The 14,759-nt window shown below is 34.6% G+C and overlaps 1 long non-coding RNA gene across 1 annotated transcript in view; it reads left to right on the top strand.

Annotated features, from left to right (window-relative positions):
- Positions 1 to 642: 642 nt before the first annotated feature.
- The window catches only part of LOC145242730 (uncharacterized), a 42,686-nt gene continuing 28,569 nt past the window's right edge, over positions 643 to 14,759 (top strand). Inside the window, exon 1 of the long non-coding RNA XR_013862817.1 lies at positions 643 to 756. This is a non-coding gene — a long non-coding RNA (uncharacterized LOC145242730). The remainder of the gene's footprint in view (positions 757 to 14,759) is intronic.

Below are 14,759 nucleotides of genomic sequence, written 5' to 3'. Positions count from 1 at the left end.
TGCAACAACCAAAATAAAAAAGAAAGAAAATCGTAGATAACACCCCACATCCGTACATGAATGTGATAATAAAACATGTAAGCGTAGGAATATTAAAGTTAATCGTAAAACCATTGGTTTTGCTATAATTTAATAGATGAAAAATCCTTCCAGACTGAGTTAGTTATGTTAAGTTAGTTATACAGTCGTCGTTAAGTCACGAAATGATGCTTGCAAATAAAAAGAAATGAAAAAATACAACTTTTTCGCATACGTTGAGTGTGAAATTGCCGTGGAGATCATAAAAACCAAAAAAGAATTTCAAAGACGTTAGAAAATCGCTGAAAGCTGTGCGTATATTCATAGTGCTGGTGCTAATGCACTTATTGTGGCTGCCGCCAAATTCATCTTTCCATATGACAGATGAATTTTAGTATTCTGGCCCTTTGCAAATCTCAGTCGAATATCAAATCCTAATAAACCCTAGCTAAATCCGTCACCATAAAATAGGCTCTTAAGGTAATATGAAAAATAGGGAAAATATCGTTCTAGTAATAATTAATTATAATAATGGTATAAATATATTTAAATAAAATAAATCATCATTCATTTGTGTTGTATATAGCTTAGAAAGTAAAATAAGATTAGTGCCCATATTTTCAGGTCGTGATTCAGTCAATGCACCGGACGGAGTGATAGCAGAAAAGGGATGCCAATCCCATTTAAGATTAGACCCCGCGTTTCGTCGGCCATTCATCGTTCAATCAGTCCAATATAGTAAGTAGCAGTTTTTTCTTTAGCTCCTAAAAGTGCCAATGAGGTAAGAATCCAAATCTTTATACATATATTTTATTGGTTATGATTTTAGGTGAGAACATATTCAACATTTTTTTCACTTATATTTCCGGTAGTCACATTCTTCATTCCACGTGATGGTCTTAAAGAAACTTTTTGTATCGCTTGTGTCTGGTGTCGCTGTTATGTCTATATCTTACTCTTTTTCTTTGTATTATTTTTATTTGTTTATATGTTTATAGCAGTCACCATAACAAACTATTTTCTCTTATGAATTGATGTCCCCTTTCTGACCGAGTGTCCACGCGCTGACCAGTCAGCTACTAGGGCGCATTAATCCTATATGTCTCTTAAGGAACTTATTACTCCTATCAGGCGCTAGCCAGCAGCAAGCAGAGAAACTAGGACAACCAGAGAAGACAAACATCTCTTCTCTGTCCACTGATCCCCCCAGGCTGCGACTGCTTCACTGAAAACCTCCACTGGACAACCTGGGGGACACTTAAAGTTTTTTTTCCTCCTGACAGGAGAACATAATAGAACTTTCTTTTCATTTTCTTTTCTTTCACCTCGGACACAGTCCTTCTTTTGAAATAACCCTTTTCGTTGTTTTGTTCTAAAAAGAGGTGTTGGTTAATTATTCTGTGCCTCTGTGCTGCAAATTAATATTTTATTAAGTTTTTTTACAAGGGAATCACCACTTATCAAGGCCCAGAGGCCACTCGAGGATATTGGTTCAAGAATGTAAAGTCATCAAAAGGACAATGGTTAGAAGTGTAAATTTGGTAAATTGAATTACTTAAAGGGGAACGGCTCATCAAGAACTTGCTTATGTTGGACTTGAAGACAATCAAATTGTAGTCAACTGGAGAGCAGGTAAACGGAAGAGAGTTCCACAGGTGTGCAGTTCTAAGAAAGAAGCTTTGTTCATGGAATCTACATTTACGTTTAGGCACAGATAAAAAGTGGGGAAAATTATTGATAGTGTTTTTAGCCAGACGAGTGTTCCTCGTGAATGTTTTGCTCAGGGGGACCATAAATTGGAGCTCAGACGAGCACTTGCCATGAAAATAACGAATAATAATAAATTAACCAGTTACCAAAGCAGGCTTGTACAGTAGCCAAGAAGCAGCACAAAATGGCCTGTTCATGGTGTAATGACCGTAAGAGAAGTGAAATAGAAAAAGCTGCATATTCATGTATGTCTGTGCATCCGTATGCAGAATCAGCAAAAGAGAATGTTTGATCAGTATTCATGTTCGACTTGCAGTTGACGCATGTAAAGGAAGGCTACGTATAGAAGCATATGAAAATACTCAAATGTTCTACTTGTTATCAATGTGCTCGGAGCGAATCGTTATCCTAGCCAGTTACTAAAGCAGGCTTGTACTGTCCGATATGACCTGCATATGGTGCAACGACTCTAAGCGAAATGAAATAGAAAAAGCAGTACATTCATGTATGTCTGTGCATCCGTAGGTAGAAGTCAGTGGAAGGGAATGTTTGATCAACATTCGTGTCAGATTCGGTGTGGACGTTTGTAAATGATGGCTATGTATCTATATAAAGCGTAGCAAACAATAAGTCAAGTGGCCACATCTGTGCGGATAGGATTCGATCGTCTTAGATGAACGTGGTGAAAATGTATGTCTCGTTAGACAATAGGAAAAAACAGGCGAGTTTGCTTTTTTGTGTGCAGCAACGCAATCTTGTATAGTGTTCAGAAAAGAACCATAAATAGATATTTGCGTATTCCGAGCAATGCAAGCTGACAACTAATCAAATTTGTCAGGCTTTGTGGAGGGAGTGATCATTATTTTAAGAAGAGAAAATAGAAAGACTAATTGTCAAATATATTTGTAGAAGAACGGAACCCGGACGGTGCTAAGGGAAGGAACTAATGATATCGACTTGTAATAATCACAAAACCAACACCAGTTAATGGTTAGTAGTGGGATCATATTGAATTTTTATGTGGCGTCTGCGGTTTCATAGTTATAATATCGGTTACGAGAGGATATTTGTCGTCATTTTATTAATATAGAACAGATAAATGATGGAGTAACAAAGAGAGGACTTTATTAAAACAAAATGTGTACTATATATATTAATATATAGTGGGACGATAATGGTGTCGCCGTAAAGAAAACAACACTACAGCTTGATTTTAAAGCTTTTATTGAAAAAATTAATTCAGGTAACTTGATTATGTAGTAGAGCTGACATCTATTCAATGTAGCCGCCTTTAGCCTCAATCACTGCTTCGATACGGATCTGGAACTAGGAACATGCTTTTTCTACAAGCGCCAGCAGGAGCTCGGCGAATACTCGGCGGATGGCGGCGATCAGGTTTGCTTTGGTGTTGTGCGAGGTCATGTTGGTGATGTTGTCGACGTATGACCAAATGAAGTAGTCCACCAGCGGGTTCAGGTCGAGGAGGATGGAGGTCGAGTGAGAGAAGGGTACACTCCCTCTGAAGCCAAGTCTGTGCCTTTTTGGACTTGTGGCTGGCGCCGAGTCCTGCTGCCACACTCAAAGTCTGTCAGCGACCACCTGATTCTACCAGAGGATCACCACTCTTCAGCACATCCACATACACTTTAGTGTTGACTTTCAAGCTGGCTTTGAAGCTTTAATTAAAAGTTTTCATCATCCTGGCGTTGACTGATTACCTAAAATAAAGAAAAACGAATGTTTTATTTTTTAATTTTTTATTTTCGTTTTACAAAAATTAAATTGACAGTTTAAATACTTCAATATCCTCTTCAAAAAAGTTTTTATTTTTAATTTTTGTTAATTAACAAGTTTATTTAATTTTTGTTTTTGATTAATTGCCATCATCTCATTGTAAAAAGTGGTTTACTTTTTATTTTGTGTACGTTAATTAATAAGCGTCCCAAATTACACCTTGAGAAATATGCTTATTTTTGCTATGTGTATGTTGGTTATCTCCCTTAGATTTAAGTATCGTTGATATAAGTGCCAGAAAACCCCAGGGAGCAGCCATTAAATTAAAACCCATTTACGCAGGGTTCACGTTTCCCGTGAAGTGCCCCCCTCCAAAAAAAACTAGATGGCATGGACTGACGTAATACTGACTAGTTGTGAAGGGTCAGGGAGGATGGAAGGTCCGAGGTGGGACAGTACTAACCAGATCCCTACTGGAAGCGTGCAGTTAAAATATGGTACCTTGGAGAGGCATTTTGTCATCCCAACCCTAGGAAACACCAATGGCTGATGCCAACGAAAAATCAATGGCAAACGGTTGTTGCAATAACACGCAATCATCTGCACGAGTGGTCAAGAGGTGGAGAATACTGGAAATCTGGGGCGACTTGTTGTCACTCGATCTCCAGCGAATACTATAGATTACTGCCAGTGAGCGATCACTGATGATGGCCTGTGAGACAACTCCTAGTAAGTGAAATAATAATAAGAAGAATATCCCCTCCTAAATTCACCCCCACCCTGATTTAATATCGTAGATGTTGACTATATTTTCCGTAAATTTTTACGACGTGCCCCAGCGTATTTTTTTTTAATCAAATTTCACCGCAAACAAGACACAGTGCAATTTTGAAGTATAGGGCTACTACCGGGGACAGAAGTTGCAGGGCCATTATGAAGGGAGACGAGTAGAAGATGTTTGTTGACATTACACTTGAATTTCTGCATATCAGTACAGTTGGGAAAGCAGAATCCCGGAAGGGAGTTTCAAATTCTTGCAGTTCTGGGGAAGAAACTATTGTGAGTAAAAGGCTTTCTTACACCTAGGGATCTCTACTGTAAAGGGGTGGAACTTAGTTGCTTGTCGGGTTTGTCGGAGGTAGTCACGTCGAGGAGGTACAATTGCTTGCAGTTCGTCAGAGCATTCACAATTAAAGTAGTTGTAGAACAGGCAGAGGGATGCAACATTTCGTCGATGGGACAAAGGTGGAAGCCTAGATGACAGTTCAGGACCTATCAGGTTGGCGACTCTCTTTTGAACCCTGTCCAGGAGTGAGAGACAAGCAGCAGATGCACCAGCCCAAATGTGACAACATTACTCCATACATGGGCGGATGGTGGCCTTATAGAGGTACAGAATACTTTCAGGCGTAAGTAATTTTCTAGCACGGCAGAGAGAGTCCACCTTCTTTGCAGCAGACTTGGCAATGCTCTTAATGTATCTATTCCAGTTCATGTTCCCTGTAAACGTTAGGCCGATGATTTTAAAGGAAGTACTTTCAGGTAATGTGTTCTTGGCCATTGCTATTGGTGGTAGAGAAGGTTTCTTGTAGTTATTAAAGGAAACAAGCTTAGTCTTGGCAGCATTGAATGTGACCATCCATTTTTGTCCTCATTCCACTACAGATTGGAGGTCATCCTCTAGTGGTTCTGCCATTTCCTTAGATATGTGTTCATTTTTTCCCCTTCGTGTCTGAGTGGTGTCATCAGCAAATATACCCATCCCACAAACAATTTTATCAGGAGATCATTTATGAATATCAGGAATAATAAAGGTCCAAGGATAGACCCCTGAGGTACTCCCGCATTTATATCATATTGTTTAGATGTACGACCGTCGAGGACAACTTGGATTTTTCTCTAAGTTAAGAAGGATTTAATTACATTATGTATTCTTCCAGTGATACCATATGATCGTATTTTCCTTAGAAGGCCATCGTGCCATATCCTGTAAAAAGCCTTAGATATATCGAGGACTACCGCTCTACCCTGCCTATTTGTCCAGTGAACGATATATACGTTCAGAGATTACAGTTAAGATATCAGCTGTTGAACAGGCTTGCCTAAATCCATATTATTTGTCGGTCAGGAGTTTAGCAACTGTTAGGCGTTGGACTAGGGCTTGATTAACTAAGGACTCAAATATTTTGGCGAAACGTGGGAGGAGGCTAATGGGGCGATAATTTAGTGGGTTAGTTCTTTCACCAGAATTCTTGAAGACTGGTACCACAGAAGCATTTTCCATAAACACCCCAACCTTCCCCTGTTAAAAATGGCTTTTGGAATAAACACACACACCCAACCTCGAAAGCCGTTCTTAACATGGTGAGGTAAGAGGGTGTTTATTCCGAAAGCTGTTCTTAACATAAGGTGGTTGGGGGTGTTTATACTACGCTGGGGGCAGGTCGTAAAAAATACCATATTTTCTTAGTTTTTAACCAATGTTCACATTATGGTATGATTGTCTTTTAGTAGTTATTTCCGTATTCATGTATTCTGTATTGATATGAAAATGAAGACTATAGCGGAGTATAGGATTCCTAACCATGTAACTGATGAAAATACGCTACACATTCTGATGAAAGACATGGGAAAAATGGACATAGAACAGAAAACCAAAACTTTAAACATAATTTCTGTATTAAAAATAATAGTCATTAAAATATTTCAGCATATAATCTTGGGAGGAAAATCCAGCTCCCCCAATAAAGGGCACTCTGGATAAGAACAAAAATAAAAATTGTCTCAGCCATGAAGGATTTCTCCTCCATCGGCCGAGGACAGAAAAAGTGAATTGTAGGATCAGAACAGATGCTACACTGCGATCTTGTCTCAAAGGCCAAGAATTATTTGTTTTATGCTTCTTTAATTGTTTGTTCCCTAAATTCATAATTCAGTTTTATCAGTACTAGATTGTCTATTGCTTTAAAATTACGTAATTTTGCATAGATAATATATTTTTTGTATTGAATAAAGTTTAGTTTCATTATTAATCGAATTGGGTTCCTTTCTTTTCTTTTTTAACATGTTTTAATGCTCGTCTTAAAAATGACCTCATATAGAATCGACAGTGACAGTTTGACATCTTACCGACATTGCCTGCAGGCATTTTTCACTTAACAGGCCTTCTATATTTCGGTTGCCGTGGTTTTCTTCTCTTTACTTCTCTTTCTCCTATAAAATAATTTTCTTCTTGCCCACCCCTACTATTCTAAAAGAGATTTGAAAAAAAGCCTGTCTGATTGGTCAAGGCGATTCTCCTTAATCGATCATCAGACACCCTATTTGTTTGGCTGAAAGCAAAAAGCACTTAATCTTCCTCTTTCTGAATGCGAAGTCGTCCAGTCAACAAGTAAAATCCTTTCCTCTTAATTTGAATGCGATTGTCTTAATTAGAACATTCTGAGTGCCATCTCTTTCTTGGATGTAAAAAAAACTTTATACTTTGAATTCTAAAGCCACAAACATAATCAGTTTTGCAATAACGTTTCTTTATTATTGTTTAATTAAATAATTCAATACATATATTATTCTTATCTGTCTTGTGTGTTTTCTGTACTTCCTTCTTTTCAGTATTTTCCAGCTCCGGCAAGTGAGAATTGAAGCATTATCTTGCAAAAATATTTTACTGTGCAAAATTTAATATTTGCGACCATGATTTTCGAAATTGTGTTTGTGGGCAGCCAAGTTTTTCAGGTATTGATATATCGAACTAGAATCAGAAAGGTGACGTGTAAGTTATTGAAACAATGTGTTGGTACTATTATTAATGTAACTGTTAGTGCTAACATTGTTGGAGAAACATTCTCCCAATAGGCAATTAAACTAAAACATTACGTTGAGCTTTTTCTATTAAGTTTTTGATTTGAGATGCGTTGTTGTTAATTATAAGGTTAGCAGTTTTTGGAGTTGTTTTTTTTTTTTTTTAGTAATTAATAAACCTGATTTTCGTATTATTATGATATCTACCTATGGATTATATTTTTAACAACCATTTCATCGTATTTAAAGTTATCATGTAATTGATTTCGGTAGACTATGTTAATGGGATGAATATTGTTTTATTGATTATTAGTCGTTTGATCTTAGTTTCTAATTGTTAATTTGATTTGTTTATCAACTAGGAAATTGGTGAATTGGCTATTGATTAAGACTTGGTTAATATTTTTTCGTTCGTGAAAAAAGTTCTTTTTAATTGAGGAAATCAATTAAGCGCGATGTATTCGATTTTATGATTGCAATTTTATAGCATAAATATAATACAGACATTTATGTGATCGAGTGTATAAAAAGTTTAACCGACGGTAGACTCTCGCTCTTTCTCTCTACTCTTGATGACAGCCCAAAATATAGAATAAAGACAAGAAAAGAAGTCTTATTCTAACATTTAAAAGCAACTTTATTGGTTCTCTTCGTTAGTAGCGTGTATATAAGAGAGAAACGGATGAGTAACTGAATGTGCTCCTGTTGAAAGAGAAAATAGTTTAGTGTATACGTGTTATAGTCAGTTGTAGGAGCGTGTGTCCTGTAGGGACGGGGACAAATAATTAGAAAGTCCTGAGACGTAGATTAGACAGGCCAGTTAAATTAGAAAGAAAGAGAAACGTGTCCAATGTGTTTACCGCATGTGGAAGTAAGTTCATGTTTGAAGATAGCCATATTGGCTTGTTTGTACTCACGCTCGCCCAGGGCCAAAGGACCCGGGCGATGTTTGCTGCCAGCAAGAGCAGGGAGAAAGAATGAGAGAGAGAGAAGGAGAGAGAGGGAAAGAAAGAGAGAGAGAGAGAGAGAGTCTACCGCCGGTTAAACCTTTTATACACTCAATCACATGACCGGGAGCTGGCGTCTAATTGGACGCCAAGAAGAAAGTGGAGTGAAAATCTCGAGCCGCGAGAATTAGTTCCTGCTTGTGCTTGTTGCCATTTCGACTACTACAAGGTCTGTCTTCTTTGGTGGCCTGGACTCCTCTATTGCTGCTGACTAGTTCCTGACAGGGGTAATTAGTTCCATAAGAGATATATATGATTAATGCGCCTTGGTACCTGACTGGTCAGTGCGTGGCCGCATCAATCAGCAAGGGGGCATTGATCCACAAGAGAAAATAGTTTGCTATGTTGACTGCTTCAACTTTTTACTTTTAACTTTAATTCGAATTATTTCAATTTGACAGTTTAAAAGCTCTAAAATCTCCTTTCAATTGCCGAAATCTGCGTGATTGTTTAAATTAAAACGTGTTGCAAACAATTATATTCAATTTATTTAATGCCCATTCGATACATTAATAAAAGAATTATTATTTTAAAAAATAATTTAAACAGCCGACATACACTTGTCTCATTCAGTCAGTCAATGAGAATTTACAAGCATCGGAATTATTTTTGATTTTTATTAAATTAAAATATTTAAGTCAAGCTCGAAATTCCCAAGTATGAATAAGCTTGCACATCAGAAAAGAGAAAATACGTAACGTTGGTAAATTTGTAGAGAAATATTTTAGTAACGGGCTGTTACTTGTTTAGTAAATGGTGTTGGTCGACGTCACCAGTCGTAAGGTTATCATCAATTGGTGTCAACGACAATCCTTAACATAATAATTAGTCGCAACATTCAAGAACAACATAAATCAAATAGCAATCAACTCGAACTACCTTGTTCACATGTATGAAAAATGATTTTTATTTAAGACAGTACTTATTTTATATAGAGGTAAATTGTAGACTCATTTTTTGGTTACCCAGACTATTATGAAGTTAGTAAGGATAATGTTCACCAATGTGTAATTAAATCCATGCTTTTTAGAGAATGTCTAGAAATATTTAGTAAATATTTAGTGAAGACAGTTTGAAATAAATCCGTTGTCAGGATAAAAGAGAACAATTCGTAAGAAAATTGTTCATAGTTACTTGATAAGACCGAATATTCTTGTAAGGTAATCATTCACGTGCGTTAATCCAAGCATGTGCAAAATCTATCGTGAAAACTTAACATTTTTCGATGGAGCTGGCAGCAAGGAAAGAAAGTCGTTAATTAACTGGTTGTTTTTCTCGCGAAACGGTATTTATAGTCGAGACCAGAATATTCTCGATAGTTCTGGCCTGTTTACGGTTTCCATATGTGCAAAGACAAAAATTAGTGTGCCTAGAATGTACACAGGCTTGAGACGGAGTGCATTGAACTCCACGCTATTTGTTTTACGTGGGCGAAGTAAGATCTGACGCCTTGAACATAATTTGGATTAAGTTATCTCCCTTTTACTATTCAGAAATAGTAGATTCATCTGTGTGATGACCAGCGGCGGCTCGTGCCTGGTGCTGTTGAACCGCAGCAAACCCTCAAGTCATTTCTACTCATTATTATCGATACACGTTAAAACGAATACGTTTATTTTTTTTCTTTCTATGTGATCCTGAAGCTTAATGTCGATAATTGTCCCCATACTCATATAAGCATAAAAGTAAAACTTTGCTTGGAGCTGCGAAATTCACAGTTACACATTCTTAGTGAAGTTTGCTTGTGCGCATGCCCGATCTAGACAGCAAATATGAGCCAATTTGGAACTGTAGTTTTCGCAGTTCCAAACGCTCGTGCAATGAATGCGGTGCTTGCGCGTTTTCGCTTATTTTTTTTTAAAGAGGCTTATTTACAAATGTTTTCTTTTTATTAGTATGAAAAAGTGTCACGTGTTCTTGTAAATAAAATCTCCACCTTAAAAAACAATTCCACACTTTTAAATCCGATTTTAAGCAGACAAAAATATACAATATGCCAAACTTTTTTTTTAATTAAAAGTGTTCGGGCTTTTAGCCTTGAAGCTACCAACGCGACTAATGTTTGTTTTTTTGTTTTTTTTACCTATATGGCTTATTTTGTTTTTGTTTTTTTAAGTAGTTTGAAATCTATTTATTTTGTAGTAGTTTAATTTTACAAAGTAAAAAATATTTACATTTTTTTCTATAGAAAAGTTTGCTTGTGCGCATGCTCGATCTAGACGGCCGATATGAGCCAATTTGGAACTGTAGTTTTCGCAGTTCCCAACGCTCGTAAAATGCGGTGTTTGCGCGTTTTCGCTTATTTTTTAACGTGTTCTTGTAAATAAAATCTCCACCTTAAAAAAAATTCCCACACTTAAATGCGATTTAACCAGACAAAAATATACAATATGCCAAACTTTTTTTTTTATAAAAAGTGTTCAGGCTACCAACGCGACTAATGTTATTTTTGTTTTTTACCTATATGGTTTATTTTGTTTGTGTTTTTGAGTAGTTTAAAATCTATTTACTTTGTAGTAGTTAAACTTTACAGAATAAAAAATATTTACATTTTTTTTCTGTAGAAAAGCGAAGAAAATTTTATTTTTAAAATATATTGAAATGTTTTTACCTTATATATATATATGTATATATAAATATATATATACATATATATACACACACACATATATATGTACACACATATATATATATACACACACATATATACACACACACATATATATACACACACATATATACACACACATATATATACACACACATATGAACACATATATATATACACACACATATATATATACACATATATACGCGCATATATATATACACATATATATACACACACACATATATATACACATATATATATACACGCACATATATATACACACATACATATATATACACACATATATACACACACACATTATATATATATATATATACATTATATATATATACATTATATATATACATATATATAAGCTTTAGCATTTATTTACCTTCCACGAGTACAATGTAAGAAGTTTTACACTTTGAACAAAGTTTTTTAAATTAAAATGTGCAATAACAAAACGAGTAAGTAAACCCGTTTTTATAATAAGCAAATAGTAAATAGCAAAGTTTGTTTTAGTTTTTATATAAAAAGTTGCGAAAAGATTTGTAAATCAAATTATGTATCTTTAAATGTTTTTGTTTGCTCATAGTACAAACATGTAAACTTTTTTTATTCTATATTTTATTTACAAAGTTTTGTTATAAACACACATTTTTAAATTTTGAATAAAACTGTTATCCAATAAAAACATTTTTAAATGGTAAACTCATAACTTTACCATCGTTTGCAGCCAAGTAAATTTCAAAGATTTTGTTTTTATGAAAAAATAAATTATTACAAAATTGTAAATAAAATGTATTTAAACAATGTTTTTCGTTTGTTTGCCTGCGGTAAAATATTATTTAATCTGTAAAGTTTAAAAGAAATATATTTGTATATTTTTTATTACTCTGTAAAGTGTACACAATTTAAAATAGTGTTTTTTAATTAAAATGTTTTTGCGTATTACCCCTTTTTCGACGACTTATAATGGCAAAGTTAAAAATATTTGTATTAAAAAAAGCAATTTTAATGACAAGCTTATTTTTTTATACGCCTATTTTTAATTAACAATAAGCTTTTTATAAATAAAACCGTTGTTAAATAGTAAAACTTTTTTCGTTAATAAAAATCTGTGACCTAAAAGTTATAAAAGTATGATTCAACTCAGTTAGAACTTCCGGTTCAGTTGAATCGCAAAAAGCGGATCACATAAACATTGTATTCCTTCTACCTTAATTGATATTCTACTAATAGACTATCTAGTACTTACCTTTCCCAACACAGTTGATATAAACAGAATTTAACTATGGCCTCCTTGCAAGAAATAACTTCTGCGACAGTAATTTAATTTCAACAGATTGAGTTTTCACAGCTGTCTCTCCATGATAAAGTTGAAATTAAGAAAAGAAGCCGTTCAACGCCTGATATTCAAATATCTCAGCCAGACATTAGCAACAACAAAGTGTATATTCGTAGCTTTAATGGTACCGACGGAAAAGTTTGCTTTGCGGCTGTGAACTAAAAAAGGCATTGTTCTGTTTTCCTTGTTTGTTGTTAGGGGGTCATGTAATGTGGGCAAAAGATAGTTTCAGGACTATTAGCAAAATGAAAGATAGAACTGAAAAGCATGAGAAGCACGTTGACACTGTAATTTCCCTATCAATTTTGGGGGCCATAAATATGAAAGAAAAACTTAGTGAGGCCTACAGACTTTCAATCAATCATCATAACATGAATGTTAAGAAGAACCGTGAAATTTTATCTAAAATAATAGATTGTATTTTCTTTTGTGGGAACTTTGAAACTCCCTTACGAGGACATGATGAAACAGATGATTCGGTAAATCCAAGTGTATTTAAAGGATTTTTAAATTTTGCATCTTAATTAGATCCAGATTGAAAGAATAACTTAGAAACCAGTAATGTCTTCAAAGGTGTTTCCAAGACTATTCAGAATGACATACTTGACTGTCTTTTACAAATATACCGTGATGAAATAAGGGCAGAAATTAGCAAAGCTCCCTTTGTAGCTGTCATGGCTGACGATACAACAGATGTGTCTGAACATACACAAATTATCATTATTTTACGGTACGTCTTGGATGAAAAAATACTTGAACCCTTTTGGGGATTCTTTATTCCAGAAAACCAAACCGTTGATGGGATATCAAAACGTATTCTACAACAATTAGATATAATCGTACAAGGGAATCGCCAAAAACTGATAGCTCAGACATTTGATTATGCAAATGTCATGAAAGGCAAAAAAGCTGGTGTTCAGGCGAAAATAAAAGCAGTTTATAGTAATGCGCATTTCACTCACTGTTATGCGCATCAACTTAATTTAATAATAAGGAATGCAGCAAGCATTACACGAAATGCTAGAATATTTATCTCTAATATTTTGGCTATTCCGACTTTCTTTTCTAGATCACCACATTTTCAAGAAGCATCTGGATGTAAGCGTTCTACCTCCATCCGCCACAAGGTGGAACTTTATCATACATAGAGTTCATGAAAATGTTCAAGCATTAAAAAACTGTCACTGAAATTCAGTCAACATCATATATAGATGAGACCGTTGCAGAAGCGACAGGAATTTTGAAATATTTGAACGATGAAAATTTCATATTTTGGTTTGAGCTATTTCATGTCTCATGTTGAAATTATTTCTCGGGAAATTAGCATATATAAAGTCAATGAATACATAATAAATTTCAAAACTGCTATTTTAGAGATAAAAAACACCAAATACTGTGAAAATCCTTCACAAACACTCAAGGGCGAAGCTAAAGAACTGTGTGACTATATATCTGCTGATATAACGGACAGATATTCTTCAACTAAACATTTAATACTTGCTAAATTGTTTTACAAGATAAGCTTTGCTAGTTTTAAGAAAAAAAACTACCTACAGAACAGATATCCTTGACAACTGAATATATCCCATGATTGACAAAGAAAAGTTTGAAATTGAGCTAGAAATATTTTATAGTAGGTCAGATATCCATGAATATTGCAAAGTAATTGATCTGAAATTTATTTTGGAAAACAATTTAAACGATGTTCTTAGTGAAATCACAAACCTCATAAAAATTATCTTGACAATTCCCATGACTACATCAGAGGTAGAACGTTGTTTTTCAACTCTGAAAAGAAGAAAAAACATGGGTTGTGAAAGACTAAATGAACTTGCAGTGCTTTCAATTGATAAAAAAGTTCTTCAGCAGTCATTCAGAAGTTAAGGAGAAAATTATCAATCTTTTCTCACAAATTAAAACAAGTAAAATGGAGTTTACTTTCAAATGAGTGTAATAAGTAAAATATTTAAAATATTTACATCTATTTAGAGTTCTTTTAAGTCATTGTATTTTTATACGTGTGCATACGTATAAATTATATTTTTTATACTTGTTTTATTTTTACACAATATCAAAACAATAGGTATTTTCTTTAAAACAGCATCCCCACTAATCTTAGACACGAGCCGCCACTGGTGATGACAATTCACTAAAACATCATCCGTTCATTAATCCTTGTCTCACTTAAAATGATGCAATCCTACAAGTATTAGGAAACTACGTGTAAACACTGTACATAACCTAGCGGAGAGAAAAATAAATATTTAGGGTGAGGGATCAGTTTCCTATATAAATTTGACATAAGTTTACTAAATTTCTCAGACTAATTACTTAATTTTTGCTTTAATTAACACTAAGTCTATGTGACAAGATTGTAAAGCACACAACGTCGTGATGTGACCACCTACACATATAAAGCAAACGAACTATGCAAATAAGCATTAAAATGTATAGGAAAAACCGCGATTTAGATTTTTTTTTAAATAATAAACACGGTTTTTCCTATATATGTTTATGCTTATTCGCT

This window comes from Euprymna scolopes, chromosome 21 (genome assembly GCF_053919585.1).
Source record: "Euprymna scolopes isolate OS-2025 chromosome 21, ASM5391958v1, whole genome shotgun sequence".
In the NCBI taxonomy this organism is placed as follows: Eukaryota; Metazoa; Mollusca; class Cephalopoda; order Sepiida; family Sepiolidae; genus Euprymna; species Euprymna scolopes.
The sequence above is the reverse complement of the archived record's forward strand: the minus strand, read 5'-3'. Positions and strand labels throughout refer to the sequence as shown.